Below are 16,007 nucleotides of genomic sequence, written 5' to 3'. Positions count from 1 at the left end.
ACCACACACATGGAAAAGGGCAAAAAAACGGTATGGGCGCGGTATTGAAACATGGAAATGCGACAAAATTCGCAAAACGTTTGCCATTGCGCCCGGTCAAGTACTAATCAGCGCAACTTGCAGATGGATACTGAGGGATGTAGTATTAAAATTGGCACAACAACAAAAATATACGCAGAAACTAAAACAATGCATGGAATAACAATGCCGTGAGTGAAACTATGCTGGACGTACGCTATGCTCTACGCTCTTCAGAGGATGTGCGGAAGACGCACCACATACAAATTTCGGAATTGTTAATCGGCATTTCCATGCAAAATTTAAAGCGCACAGGCAACTTGTGGGTGGTGTGTGGGTCGTGGGGGCCTGCACGCACATATTACGACTTAAATTCTAACTTTCCGCCATGAATAAATCAACTCGACCACAACATTCTAATGGCAAAACAATCCATCGAGCTTAGACTTTGAACACTTGAGAGCAGTTGAGTAGATGTGCGAATTACGCAAATGAGTGAGTGAGTGAGTGAGTGAGTGAGTGAACGAGTGAGTGGAGTAAAGTGAAGCGCATGAATGAATTAACTAATGCATAATGCAGCAAGTGAATGAGTGAGCGGGTGAATTTTGTGGCAAACAGTAAGCAAATTCTTAACTGGCTGTCTAGCATTCAGCTGGAGCCGTGTAGTGGAATGAAATTGTGTAGTGTTGCACACAAATATCAGCCGCACGCTTGACTTCATTTGAATATACAAGTGGTGAGCTGCGTCAATAAGGAACAGAGTCAAAAGAAAGAGCCATGGCAACTTTGGTAGACATTTGTGTGCAGAGAACTCAAGGATGCGTGCAAAGTACAATAGAAAAAAATAATAATAGTATATAATCGCTCTAAGCATAACATCTGGGCTGAAAAGTCCCGGGCCTGACAAAGAAAACACGTTTTTTTTTATTGTTCAAAATTAGCTTTATTCATCAACGTAATTTCTCTCAAGAAGAACGCAATCATTCCAGCGCCGTTCTAACATTTCACTGATTTATCTTTTGCCTCAAAATAGGCCTCAGTTTCAACGATTACCTCTTCATTCGAGCGAGGTTTCTTAACGGCGAGAATTTTTTTAAGTCTGCGAGCAGTCAGTAGTCGCTGGGAGCCAAATATGGCGACTACGGTGGATGTGGGAGCGATTCGAAGTTCAATTCATGTAGTTTTGCCATCACTCAGAATCATCAACACGTTCTTGTTGTTTGTCAACAGTGAGCAAACGCGGCAACCCACTTTGAACAGAGCTTTCTCATGGAATATAAAGCCAACGTTCTTTTGATATCTTTATGATGTGCGCTAACTCAAGCAACTTCACTTTTCCGTCAGAACGATTTTGTGGTTTTTTTTATATTTTTTCTAGTGTTGCCACCTCATTTGGATATGGGGACGCGGGACAGTAGACCAACGAATGCGACACCGAAATAATTTATTTTCCTAATATTGCATCTCCATTCCGATAATGGTAAGTCATCGTCTGATGAAGTTTGTTGATCTTCTGGTAAAACCGGACACTGAGGCAGCATATTCATCATCATTCATAGCATCACAGCTCGTTATGAGCCTTAGCTTCCTTCACAATTATTCTCCATGCATCTCGTCCCATAGCCAAACAATAGTTGGTCACTCTATGCTTCTGAGATCGTCCTCAATGTCATCTAACCACCGTTCCCGTGGCCGTCTTCTTCGCTTTTCACAAAGCGTGCGCGCATATAGAACTTTGCGAGGTATTCTTTCATCTTGCATTCTGCAAACGTGCCCTAGCCATCGGATGCGCTGCGATTTGACAAACCGCACAACGTTATCGCCTTGCAGGAATTCCTTTATCTCGCTATCGTATCTGATGCGATATACCCCATGTTCTTCTCGTACTGGACCCAGTATTCTCCTCAGTATTCTTCCTTCTAAATTGTTTAATTGTATTCGCTTTCAATGTCCACGTTTCGCATCCGTACGTTGCTACTGCTTGAATCAGTGTTTTATATATGTATTTTGATTTTCATTTTCCTACTCAAGTGCTTGCTTTTTGCTTTTGCAAAATATGTTCTGTTTGCAGCCTGTACACGGTCTCGGAGCGCAATCGTTGTATCATCTGTTCTAATTAAAAAAGCAGTCTGAGGTACTTAATTTCATCCACGCTTTCAAATTGGTGATCGCCAACTCTAAGACATGACGCTTTTCTCAACGTGTTAAGCCTTGCGAGATACGTCGTTTTGTTTTCGTTGATCTCTAAACCGAAAAATTTTGCTTTTGATCGGAGTGCTTGAAATACTTCTCTGAGAACATTTATTTATATTTCTCGCGAAGATGACCAGGTCATCAGCAAAGCCACATATTTGCGAAACTTTGTTAAATATAGTGCCTGATTGATCAATCTCTTTAATTATGTGGACCAGATTGAAGACAAGCGCAGACAGCGCATCTCCTTGCTTTACTCCTGGTTCAACTCTGAATAAATCAGATGTTTTGCCTTGTAAAAGCACTTTCGAATAGGTCTCAGCGAGGGTTACACTTACCAGCCAAGCTAATTTTTTCGGTATGTCGGATATTTAGACTTTATAAAAAATGTATTTTCATTTTTCTTTACAAAAATTAGTATATAAAAAATCACGTGACCCAAAGTACGATGAAAAAAGTTGGTTCACGGTCTGTATCATTTCTCCTTGAAATGTTGAGGGATCTTTAAAAAGTAAAAAGTGCTTGTAAAACAAAGTTGTAGTTATAGTCTGACGAGCCGGATTTTTGAGTTACGAAAAGTTTTGCAATTTACGGCATTTAAAAAAAGAGTAGGCGTTTTACGTTATAAATGTCACACTTTAATTATGTTTATAAACTTTTTAATTGAAATAACCAATATCCGGCGCGACAAACTATAGAGAAACTCTTTTAAAAAAAACCGCATCAGAAAATATTAAAAACTGTGCGATAACTCGCATGCAGACCGTGCCGGAAAAAGTAGTTTAGAGAAAAACGAGTTTAACGGCCAGCTGCTTCAAGCGAAGGACAGCTACCTGTGCTCATCAAACTCTCGTCGGGGAATTTTTACAATCGACTTCCACAGAAGTACGCTGTAGTATGACTATAAGTCGGATATTCCTTAACATTAATATTCATACACATTTATTGTTTTGTTTTGGTTTTAAAATAATTTATTGTCCACTTATGCATTCACTTTGCTGTGCCGTTTAAATAATATCATATTTCTTTAAAAGGTTCATTACACTTGAAACTAAATGCAAACATAGCTAACGTAATTCTTTTATGTGCGGCGCGTGAATGCTAGAATCATATTACATAAGTAAACACCGAAAAATTATTATTGGTTTGCATTGACTAAAATTCTTATAAAAACGCTTGTACGTAGTATGTAAGAAATCAGAAATAAAACAATTGCTTTACAAGCTGGATGCCCAGCTTGAAGTAATAATAATAGAAATGAAAAAGAATTATTTATAAATTATTTCATTTACAACGCCTAAAACGATAAAGAATAATAATCTGCAAAAAAATCGATTTTTTGAAAATTCATCAAATATAGATTTAGCAATAATGAAACGCAAAAAGTTGTCTATGATTTTATGACATTTCCAAATAACCTCACTTTTGTGCAAGTGGATGAAAAAGCAGAATTGAAGTGCGCGTGATTCATTTTCAAAAAACCATAACAGAGTAAATCGTAAGCACTCTTTGACAAAAAAAAAAAGAAACAAAAATTTGTCTCGTCGGATAATAATTTTGTCCGCTTTTTAACTGTTTTCTGAAACTTTTTCATCATATTTCTTTTGATATCTCTTATCAATTGCTGTTTTTCAACGCTTTTTAATTCATGCAGTAAAAAGTGTTAAAAATGTTCCAGGGATACCTGGTGAAATTTGTGAAAAATAAGGTTTCCATTAGAGTTTGAGTTATACTGTGCATGTTTAAGTGAAATGTATAAATATTAAGTTTAAAAAAAGACAACTTTTAGGAAAAAATAATCAAAGTCAAGTAAGTGTACGGCGGCCGCCGTAACCGAACGGGTTGGTGCGTGACTACCATTTGGAATTCACAGAGAGAACGTAGGTTCGAATCTCAGTGACACACCAAAATTAATAAAAACATTTTTCTAATAGTGGTCGCCCCTCGGCAGGCAATGGCAAACCTCCGAGTGTATTTCTGCCATGAAAAAGCTCCACATAAAAATATCTGCCATTCGGAATCGACTTAAAACTGTAGGTCCCTCCATTTGTGGAACAACATCAAGACGCACACCACAAATAGGAGGAGGAGCTGGGCCAAACACCCAAAAAGGGTGTACGCGCCAATAAAATCTGTCTTTGGTAACTCCGTCAATTTTGCGGCTATCTACTTGAAGTTTCGACACAACATTCCTCAGGAATTATGCATTGAAGAAAACAAGAAATACATGCAAAAAAGGTTGAAAAACCTTCTGGGGTATCAGAGATTTTGTTTATGCTACATTCACAAAATGGATCGCTTTTCGCTTGAACAAAGTTTAGAGATATTAAAATTGAATTTTGAAACCCGAATAATCAGCCGCAGTTATGTATTGACTACCTAAAAGCTGTGATTGGACTGCATTAAGTTAACTATTTTTTGTGCAGAAAATCAGCTCACTTTTCACAACTCTTCTCGCCCCAACTGCTTTACTTTTCCTCAGTACTTTTTCTATTCACCTCGCCACTGCAGCCTTCACTGCCGCCGCCATATTCAATCGGACATGACATTGGGGATGCTATCCATTTAATATTTGCATCGATTTCGTTATCATTCTTCCACTTATTCAGCTCTATTCTTTGATTTTGAAGCATGCTACCCCCAATGGGGCTTGTCACAATGATTTTTAGTAATTCCGAATATGTGAATTGGAAACCGATTAAAATACTCGAGGAGCACGTTGTGCGATGAGTTCATGTTGTTGGCTCGTATGGCCTGTTGAGTAGTGATTCGCAAGCGTGCATCAAATCATCGTGCAGTTTTTGTTCGTCATGAATTTACTAACAAAAACGAGGAATTTGTTAAATTTAAATATTAAATGTTCGAACAGTTTTTATAATTTGTTTTTCCCCTTTTAAATTCTGATAATCCGCTAGATGTGAAAAAACCTACATATCCACTTAGTTGAAAGTAATTAGTTGCATTTTCATTTATTATGCGTGAAATTGTCGTGAATAAATGTTGAAATAAAATTAAAGAAACTGTTGATAAAAAAGTGTTAGTTACTGGACGCGGATTCGGATAGGAGATGAAATCATAAAAGAAACACAAAAAAAATTTTTTCTGCTTTTTTCAGGAAATTTATAATAAAAATCGCACCGGCAAAAAAAGTTGTTTATTTTACAGATCAACAAAATAAAAAATAATTACGCTTTCATCGAATTCTTTATTCACTTAATCTTTTGTTAGTTATCAGAGTATCGAAAGGCAAATTTCTTATCTACCAATTAAAAATATCTAGCTTCTGAAGCTAAGAAAACTTATAATCCTAAGTAAACTCTAAATGCATTTCAGTCTAACAGGAGACGCTGAAAACAATGCTGTGACTGCATTCCTAAGGATTATGGCAATGCGATCGAAGCTGGTACGTAGTTGTTAAAAAGTGGTCAGAGCAGTGCCGTCTATTTTTTGGCATCAAGTGAGAGGCATAGACTCATACCTGGAATATCTTTTGAACAAAGTATCATACATCGTTAGTTTTCCTTCAGGGAAGCAATAGAGAGATCCGCTCTCTTGGGAAGTTTGTCAAGAGCTTTCTACGCCGACGGCTCCAAAGCTGAAAATGGTACTGGAGCGAGCTGGTATTTGGACAGTAATTCCAGATGCTTTACAGCTTTAGATATGATGGCAATGTTCCTTCAATGGAAAGTCTTTGCAATACCTAAAATAGTAAACTGGATAATATGCTGTGGTGGCGCGGACTTAAAACCAGGGACTGTAGTGACAACCGAGCTACGCTAAAGGTCTTAGAAACCGCTCGCGCCTCTTCAAAAATTGTCCAGGAATATAAGTTGAAGCTGCATTTTTTTCCATAGGCGTTTTGGTAGCTCGCTACCCTCAAGTGGCGTTCTAAAAACCAGGCTAAGCCTGTTTATTTCAATCACCTCTCGCTATCATGCGGTATTACCTGTCGTAGAGGGAAGACGATTAACCGCCTCTGCTGAGTCTCAGTTTTTCTAGATACCTTATCTCTTTCATAGTCTCGGCCACTACGTCGCATAGCGCATTCCAATCTTCTTTCGAGGTGGCGAAGGAGGTGGTACTCCAAAGACTCTATGTATGTTTTCGTTTGCAGAACGAAAGCGCGAACAGATGGAGAAGGTGTGGTCAACATCTATAATGTTTTAATCACGGTAATCACAATAGGGAATGTCGTCGTGGTTGAACTTAAGCATGTTTTGAAGCAGCCACGATCACTGAAGAACTGGGTCAGGTAAAAGTCCACTTCTCCATGTGACCTCGTTAGCCAAAGTTTAATGTTGGGGTTGCATTTGTGCGAGGTGAAATGAGCTTGAGCAGGGTGGTAACAAAATTTCTTCTGAAATAGCTAAGAAGTAAACCACGACCTTTGGTAAGACCAATAATAGGGCACAATCTGTGGGACGACGTATGGGCATCAGAGGCTACATCGCTGATCTACTGTGTAAATCTTGTTTGAAGGATGAGAGGCATTTTCTCTGCCGCTGTCTTGATATCATTGATAAACAAAGCAAAAAACAATAGGCTCGGAACTCCTACCTTACGGAATCCCAGAGCAAGCAACGAGCGGAGAGACCTGAGATTGTCGACGACAACAATACAATACAACTAAGATGTGATCCAACTCACGAGGGCTAAGTAAAAGCCAATTCAGGTTAATTTTTTAATTAGTAGTGCAAGTGCAACCCAATCAAAAGCTTTAGAGCAGTCGGTTTAAGCGGTGTCAATGTGGTACCCTGGTTGCAAGGCAGCGATACAATCATCCGAAAATACAGCTAAGTTAGACACTTTCAAGCGGCACGGAAAGAAGCCATGCTGCTCCGGACGCATCATCCTCTGGGCAGCAAAACGTAGTTTATCCGTGATGATGTGCCCAAGCTTTGCCGTCGCGCAAAGCTTTGAAATATTCCTTTGGTGGCAAATATCATTTTTATTTCAGTCAATTTTATGGCATCACAAAGATTAGTTAAAGATTAACAACAGAGGATGTGCTAAAGAATCAACCGCAGAAAAATCATTAACATCAGTGTATGAGAAAGGTTGAAGTCGAATTATGCCACTGGAGGCATCTTCAGTGAACAATCCAAGCCTTCCAAATCAATAGATGATTGTATGTCGACGGAGACATTTTCTGTCATCACTGTCGGAGGCAGATGAAAAATTGGACTTTGTCAGCACAATGAACGAGCTTAAATGAACCCTCTTACCGTGGCGAGCTTCCTTATAACCTAATTTAGACATCAGTCATAAAAATGTAAAACTTGAAAGACCTCTCGCCGTAGAATAACAACTCGTGCTGAACCAACTCGATGAACTTAACCTTCCCCACCCCAGTGGCAACTGTTAAAAGCAAATTTAAACAAAAATTCCTAGTGTGACAGATCCACTTAGCATCGAAACAACAAAAGGATGGCACACGCTGCGATTACATAGCCCAAGAATAACACTTTTTGTTAAACAAATATGTAATTGCCGGAATAATCCCAAAACTTTGACGAAATACCACAGTCATTAGCGCAAATAATTCTCTACATGCATTTCAACAATGGGAAGCAGAAAGGACGCAAATTAAAGCAAACATTCGTGGACACTTGGCGCTCATGTTAATCAACCAGTGCACATATATTCATATATTCATGACACAGTACACTAGCACCGGCGATCCTTTCGACCACGCTTTTATGACTAGTTGCTTTCCCCCCATGGGCGCACTAATGACTAGCTTGCTTCCAAATCGAGCAAAAGGCATGGAAAGGAAGCGCGAAGGAAGAACAACTGTGTCATTTACATTTTGGCGCTCACAGCAATGAAATGATTTCATCCAAGCTTCCTGCTAAAGTAAACTTTCAGCGGCTCTGCTCAAAATGAACTAAACCCCAACATTCGCCGCGAAGTATGCAGCGTTTTTTGTGTGTTAGCCGACAAAGCGCAGCAAAATGACTCATTCGGCATTCAATGGAGGGCAAATGACTCGCTTGTGGCCGATTTCTGAGCAATGATTCCTTTCTGCGACCCTTCGTTGGGAACCGAGAAGTTAGCACTACCCAAAAACTGTTTGTTGGAACCATTTCGTGGAATAACTTTTAATTCGAAACATTTATGCATGAAGCAGTGATGTTGGGGGCGATAAAAGTGACGAGCCAGCAGTTGCAAGCAGTCATCCGCCGTCAACATGCCATGCGAGCAACTCTACTCAAACTCATGGAACTCATTTGTTGTTTTTTTTCTTTTATAGGAATCGCGCTCATTGGGCAGCCAAACATTTCGAGTTGACAAAAACCGTAAATTGCATTAATAAATGCATACAAAGACAAAAGCAAAAAGCGGAGGGAAAGTATTTCAACCAGCGGTTCAATGGCAATACGGGGTGAGCAGAAACAGAGTGCGCTGTGGGTGGCAGAGTAGCAAATTATGTGGCGGCCGCAAATGCCTGAATAATTACTCACTTTGTTCAATTTACAGTTCCATGTTACTAAAGTGGTCGTCAACATACACACACACACACATATATATATATATTTTTGAAGAGCGCTAAAGTGTATGGAATTTGCTAAAGGGCTTCAGCGCTTGGAGTAGCGAGGTGTCAGCGCCGACAGACGTAACGAAAATGTAATTTTGCTTCAAGTGTTTGAGGTCAGTTTAATGAATGCGCAGCGTAGTTGTGATGGACAAGTAGTAAAAGTGCAAATGTATGCAAAATAATGAGATGATTTTAAATGTTGATATGTGGTGATGCCAGCGGTGGTTAGCGCGTACAACCATACATAGGTATGTACATGGAGTAGTGGTAATTTTGCTATGCCGAGTTTGCCTTTGTAGCATCATGTGGTTGGCCGAAGATGGTTAACGCAAATTATACGTGTGGGTGTGTGTAAATTTATAAATTTTCTTGTAATTACATGAAGCAACACCAGCAACAAAAGCACATAGAAATATTAATAAGTAATAAGATGCTTATAACGGATTATCGTTAAGAGCACCCCAAGTGCTAATACACAGTTTGCCAAGAAAGTGTTTTTGGATTTTTTTCTGCATAAATGGTATTTTTTTATTTCCTTGGCAATAAATTGAATGCAAAAAAATTGAATGCATAAAACAAATTCTGGGTTTATTAAAATTTATAAAGTTTAATTTTTTTTATCTTTCACACTTACTCTGGGTTTTTCGTAATCTACAACTAATAAAAACGATGAGCTGTAGGGAATGAAAGGGACTCTAAGGGTCTTTCAAAACAGAACAACCTCTTTAAAGCAAAATTTGTAAGAATTTAGATTATTTTGGGTTTCACTATCTAAATTCATTATTTGTATAGGACTATTAAGGGGGAACACCACTGTGAAAAAAAGCTTTTTTTTTGCATTTTCTTAAAGTAGATTTATTCAAAAATATGACAAAGGACAATTTTTAACTTAAAATCTTGAAAACTGACGAAGTTATACCCAATACAAGAAGTGCAGGTAGTGAGTTACAACGACCAATGAAACCTTCAAACGCGTTTTTCTCAAAACGACTTTTCTGAACACGGGGCCTCGATTTCTCGAAAACTTATGAACCGATTTTAAATTCTTTTTTTTTTTAATTTTTGTGCATGTATTAGCTACAGTCGTTCATAGGCGTTTTTAAAAATTCCAAAAATTAATTTTTTTTTGCAAGCCTTGCGAAAACAAAACAAGGGAAAGACACAAACTCATTTTTCAAATCTGCACCATTTTCTCAAAAAAGAAAAAAAAACAATAAATAAAAATTCAAAAAAGGAACCGCCACGTACGACGATAGCCATTGATGTATAAATTAAGAATTTTTTTGGTTTTTTGATGATTGCTTTTCAGATGATTTTTCACCGCTGTATCATAGCCGCCAGGGTGCATCAGTTTTTAATGACGCCATTGCATTAACATTAATAACAATTGTAATTTTTAATATTTTTTAATAAAAATTTGTGTCAGTATAATTGAGTATATGTTGAATAAATTATAATCTGTCCGATCCTCAAATAATCATCCCTACTTATAAAAAACAATTCATGAAAATCGCTTAATTTTCACGCGTTCACAGTGGAGTTCCCCCTTAGCCCTTTACCGCATTTGGGCGCAGATATGGTATTGCAATTTTGGTTCAATTTTATTCCCCAATTAAGTATTTTAACATAATCCGAACTATTTTAATCCATCAAATATAGATTAAGCAATAATAAAAGGCAACACAAATTTTCTATGATTTCATGACATTCCGAAAGAACCTCACTTTTGTGCAAGTGGGTGAAAAAGTACAATTGCAGTGAGAGCGATTCATTTTCAAAAATCAATAACAGGGTGAAATGTTAATAAAGGGTTTTCCAGTAAGAGATGTTACTTTGATATTAAAAAATGCTATTTTTTAATATAAATTACCGCATTTTTTTTCATTATAAAGCGGAATGTATGCCGTTGATAGTGGAAAATAACATCAGGCAAATGACAACCACGACCACGCTTACAGGACAATATCCTTTTCATGAAATTTTCCATAATCGAATTGCAAAGTGGCTGCCCTATGTCCTCGATAGCCTCACGAATTCCATCTTTGAGCTCTTGAATCGCCACTGGGCTGTTGGCGTAGACCTTCTCTTTCACGTGGCCCCAAAGAAACAAGTCACAAGGTGTTAAATCACAAGATCTCGGTGGCCAATTGTGATCACCTCTTCGAGAGATAACAGGGTTCGGAAGGGTAGGTTAGGTTAGGTTTGCCTGGTTGGCAATAAGTCACGCATAGACCTTTTGGTCCCTAGCGATACCAGATGGAGACCGACCTCTATGAATATCGAAAGTAGACAACATGTAGGATGATGGCTGGGAGATCCGCTTTTGAGACGTGCTGCAGACCCTAAAACAATGGGGCTCCCAGGCATTTTAAACGCTTTTCTAGCCGGACAAACGCACAGAAGGTGTTCTATGGGTTCCTCAACATCCTCTCTACATTTCCTGCATTTGTCCGTGTTAGCAATCCCTATCTTGTACGCATGCGCAGTAAATAGATTATGACCTGTTAGCATACCTATAATAGTTCTGCAGTCCTTTCGCGAGAGCGTTTACATATATTAATTCTTGAGGTCTTTCTTGTACTTGTGTAGACTAGCTCCCCACAGCAAAAACTTCTGCTTGGAAAATGCTGCTGTGGGCTGGCAGCTTGATAGGCTGACTTATCCCTACTTTTGAGCAGGAAATACCCGCTTCCGTATAAAGTTTTAGAGCCGTCTGTATAGATGTGAAAAGTTCTACGACCATATAAATAGTTTGTGCAACCTGAGCTCCACTTTCCTATTGAGCTGTGACCGCAGGTTCTACAGGTGAATACCCCAGTAGCCACTAACCACCTCGCGGGCCGGAAACTTTTCCCGTAAAAGATCAATGGTTTCGTTGCTTGTGTGGCACGTAGTGATATCTTATTGAAAATAAACTTTGTCCAGATCAATACCATCCAATTTCGGTCATAAAAACTCGTTAATCATCTCTCGATAGCGCAATCCATTCACCAATAACACCTGTCATTGGAAAACCCTTTACTTTTTGACAAAATACAAAAAAATCCATGGAGTCGAAGTACCTAACTTCTTCACTATATTTCTTTTAATATTTCTCACTGATAACTAAATAAAGCTATTTCCACCGTGAAACAATTTTTGTGTTTTTTCAACGCTTATTAATTCATGCAGTAAAGGGTTAAGAATTATATGTGAAAAGTGACTTAATTTAAATGTCCATCATGAGCTCGTCTACAGGCTGCCCAACGCGATTTAAAATTTTCAATGTCTTGCTCACACATTAACGCATTGAGGTCATCAATGTCGATCTGAATGTCGTGTTTCAGTTCTGGAATTTTTACTAGCTTTATTCACATTGGCTTTACTTCTCAAAAAAATCCAGTCTGGTCTGCTAATCCTTTTTCTATCCATAAAGTTTGTTCACCAACTTTATTATTCAGCATAGTCTTCCACAATATCAAGACACTTTTTCCGAGGAGATTCCAATTTGTGAATTCCATCTCGGAAATAGGAATCTGGAGGGGCTGCAAAATACGCTTCCACAGCTTCCACTCGTTTGATGAAAAACGCTTTCCGCGCATAGGTTTGTTTAGGCCTGAAAACATATAAATGGCGCTAGGGAAGACTCCCACAAGTCGAACTCTAATTCATGGATTTTAGCCCTTATCAAAATGCTCTTGTGGCACGGTGCATTTTACTGATGGAAAAGAATTTTTTCGTTTGCACACTGGCTCTTTTTTCACGGATTCTTTCCAATAAGAATTTCAGATTTTTTTGTTTTACCAGTTTGCAAAGTAATTCACAAACAAAACTCCTTTCGCATCTCTTCTTGACCGATTTCTGGACACGAACTCGTTTCAGAGCCGAAGAACCAGGTTCACAACACCCTCTATGCCCTTGTTTTGTTTCACGATCATGGCGATAGACCCCAGTCTCATCCATACCGACGAATCGACGCACAAAATAGGCTATAGTGATTAAGCTGAATTGCTTACTTTTCGATTCTTACAGTAGACGCCAAGCCAACTTTATCGTCAAGCTTTGAGTCATCAGTAAAGAACTGTAAGCAGTCTTTTCGACCAGCTATATTATCGATCCACTCTAGGTGGAATTCTACTACTAAATAACCTATTAAAATATGATTCATCCAAGCAATAGTCCACAGGATTAGTTGGACCCACACCGAGTATTATGGCCGAGTGTCCAACATATAAATTGCGCCATTAATTAGTTGCGGCAAGCCGAGCAGCAGTGTTCGCGGCATTCTGTTTATCAAACAACTCTGGGCAAGGTACGTAATTAATATTTCTTCCCTCTGCGTGCAGATTGGGTAGTTTGGTCGAAATATCCTATGACGTGAAAGGAATTGAGTTAAGTGGTAGTTTGTTCTCTCATGGTTCCTTTTTCACCACGTCGTAAGGATGGGTATTAACTCAGGCGTCCATCTAGCCTTGAGTGATCTCTTCTACCAGTCTTGCCAGTGGACGACACCTTTCTTTTGCTGCAATATCAAATTTTTTATATAATAGGACTATCAATAAGTTCGTGCGGTTTTTTTTCGAAATTTGAAACTTTATTGACGTAAAATGGCTACAAATTTAATATTCAAAATATTGTCCATCGCTTACTACTACTTTTTCCCATCTTTCTGGCAATTCACGGATTCCCTTTGTGAAAAATTCTGTCGGTTTTGCCGCAATCCACGAATCGATCCATTTTTTGACTTCATCGTAATTACGGAAGTGCTGGTCAGCCAGGCCATGTTGCATCGATCGGAAGAGATAGTAATCGGATGGCGCAAGGTCTGGACTATACGGCGGGTGGGGTAGGACATCCCATTTGAGCGTTTCTAAGTATGTTTTGACCACTTGTGCAACATGTGGCCGAGCATTGTCATGTTGCAAAATAACTTTGTCGTGTCTATCGGCGTATTGCGGCCGTTTTTCTCGCAGTGCTCGGCTCAAACGCATCAATTGTCGTCGGTAGACATCCCCCGTAATCGTTTCATTCGGTTTCAGTAGCTCATAATACACAACACCCAGCTGGTCCCACCAGATACACAGCATAACCTTCAGGCCATGAATATTCTGCGCCGACGTCGATGTTGAAGCATGGCCAGGGTATCCATACGTTGCCCGACGTTTTGGATTGTCGTAATGGACCCACTTTTCATCGCCAGTCACAATTCGATGCAAAAAACCCTTTCTTTTGTGCCGTTGAAGCAGTTGTTCGCATGCCATAAAACGGCGTTCAACGTCTCTTGGCTTCAATTCATACGGCACCCAATGGCCTACCTTTCGGATCATTCCCATGGCTTTTAAACGTTTGGAAATGGTTGATTGATCAACTCCCAAAGTTTTTGCAACCTCTTCTTGCGTTTGAGCCGGATCTTGATCGAGCAATTCCTCCAATTCGGTATCCATGAACTTTGGCGGCGCACCCTCGCGTTCTTCGTCTTCCAAGCCAAAATCACCACTTTTAAAGCGTGCAAACCACTTCTGGCACGTTCGCTCAGATAGAGCATGCTCACCATAAACTTCCACCAAGATACGATGACTTTCGGCTGCTTTTTTCTTCATATTAAAATAATGAAGAAGAATTCCCCGCAAAAACACATTATTTGGCACGAAATTCGACATTTTCAAGTGTGGTAAAAATATTGTTGTTTACGCTTCAAATAAAAAACTTATACTGACGTTTGTGCCTTACGACAGTAGCTCTCCAATGAATGTTTGGAAATGTGGATCGATGGAATAATAATCAAGTTACGCCATCTGTTGTAAAACCGCACGAACTTATTGATAGTCCTATTAATTTTTTTTTTCGGACAACTAACAAGTACAACACTCAGTCAACATTAAGTCCGTCGTACGGCACTCGGGTTCCCTTTTTAATATTCTTTTAATCTACCCGATCTCCGAAGAAATGCGAGTAGATCCTGTGGTGCCAAGGAGCCAAGGTGGTCGCTTCTTAACACATCAGTGTCACAGCAATCAAGCCTAATTCGAGCGAAGACCGAGTAGACGCATAGAAAATGGTCTGCCTCTTCTCCATCTATTGGGCAGAGTGCTCTGAGATGCACCGAGCTAACTACTCTGCTATATAGGATTCTTTTTCTATTGTTAGGGCCACCGGAGTTTGGCATTATTGGTGGCAGACAGGACTACACACCCGATGCTTTCTTCACAGCATATTCTAGGTGTGTTTTAAAGTTTAAACTCCTATCAATAATCACCCCTAGGTGGTTAAAAGCGGCCTTTGAATTGTTATTTACAGTCGCGACATTTAAAAATAATTGGCGCGTGCACTTCTCTTGGGTGTTCGGTGGTGCTTCTCCTCGTATTTGTGGTGTGCGTGTTGATGTTGTTTCACAAAAGGTGGAGTCTCCAGTTTAAAGGCGACTCCGAATGTCAAATTGTTTTTATGAAGAGGTTTTTCATGGCAGAAATACACTCCGAGGTTTGCCATTGCCTGCCAAGGGGCGACCTTCTTCTTCTTCTTCTTCTTCTTAATTGGCGCGATAACCGCTTACGCGATTTTGGTCGAGTTTAACAAAGTGGACAAGTCGTTTCTTTCTCGTGCTAACCGACGCCAATTGGACACATCAAGTGAAGCCAAGTCCTTCTCCACCTGATCTTTCCAACGCAGACGAGGCCTTCCTCTTCTTCTGCTACCACCAGCTGGTATCGCATCGAAAACTTTCAAAGCCGGAGCGTTTGTATCCATTCGGACGACATGACCCAGCCAGCGTAGGTGCTGGATCTTTATTCGCTGCGCTATGTCTATGTCGTCGTAAAGTTCATGCAGCTCATCGTTCCATCGCCTGCGATATTCGCCGTTGCCAACGTACGAGGTCCAAAAATCTTGCGTTACGTTAGGACGGGCATGATGAGAGCCTTGTAGAGTATTAGTTTTGTTCGTCGAGGGAGAACTTTACTACTCATTTGCCTACTTAGTCCAAGGTAGCACTTGTTGGCAAGAGAGATTCTGCGTTGGATTTCAAGGCTGGCATTGTTATTGGTGTTAATGCTGGTTCCTAAGTATACCAGGTCTCTTTCAACCTCGAAATCATAACTGTCAATAGCGACGTGGGTGCCGATACGCGAGTGCACCAACTGTTTGTTTGATGACAGAAGGTACCTCGTTTTGTCCTCGTTCAACACCAGACCCATTCACATGCCTCTTTATCCAGTTTGGAGAAGGCAGAACTAACAGCGCGGTTGTTAAGGCCGATGATGTCGATATCATCGGTATACGC

The 16,007-nt window shown here is 39.6% G+C and overlaps 1 protein-coding gene across 3 annotated transcripts in view; it reads left to right on the top strand.

Moving 5' to 3' along the window:
* LOC128862430 (uncharacterized) overlaps positions 1-16,007 on the top strand; it is a 153,338-nt gene that overhangs the window by 23,703 nt on the left and 113,628 nt on the right. The window lies entirely within an intron of this gene.

The sequence above is a fragment of the Anastrepha ludens genome, chromosome 4 (genome assembly GCF_028408465.1).
Source record: "Anastrepha ludens isolate Willacy chromosome 4, idAnaLude1.1, whole genome shotgun sequence".
Lineage (NCBI taxonomy): Eukaryota > Metazoa > Arthropoda > Insecta > Diptera > Tephritidae > Anastrepha > Anastrepha ludens.
Note: the sequence above shows the minus strand (reverse complement) of the source record. Positions and strands in the feature narration are given on the sequence as shown.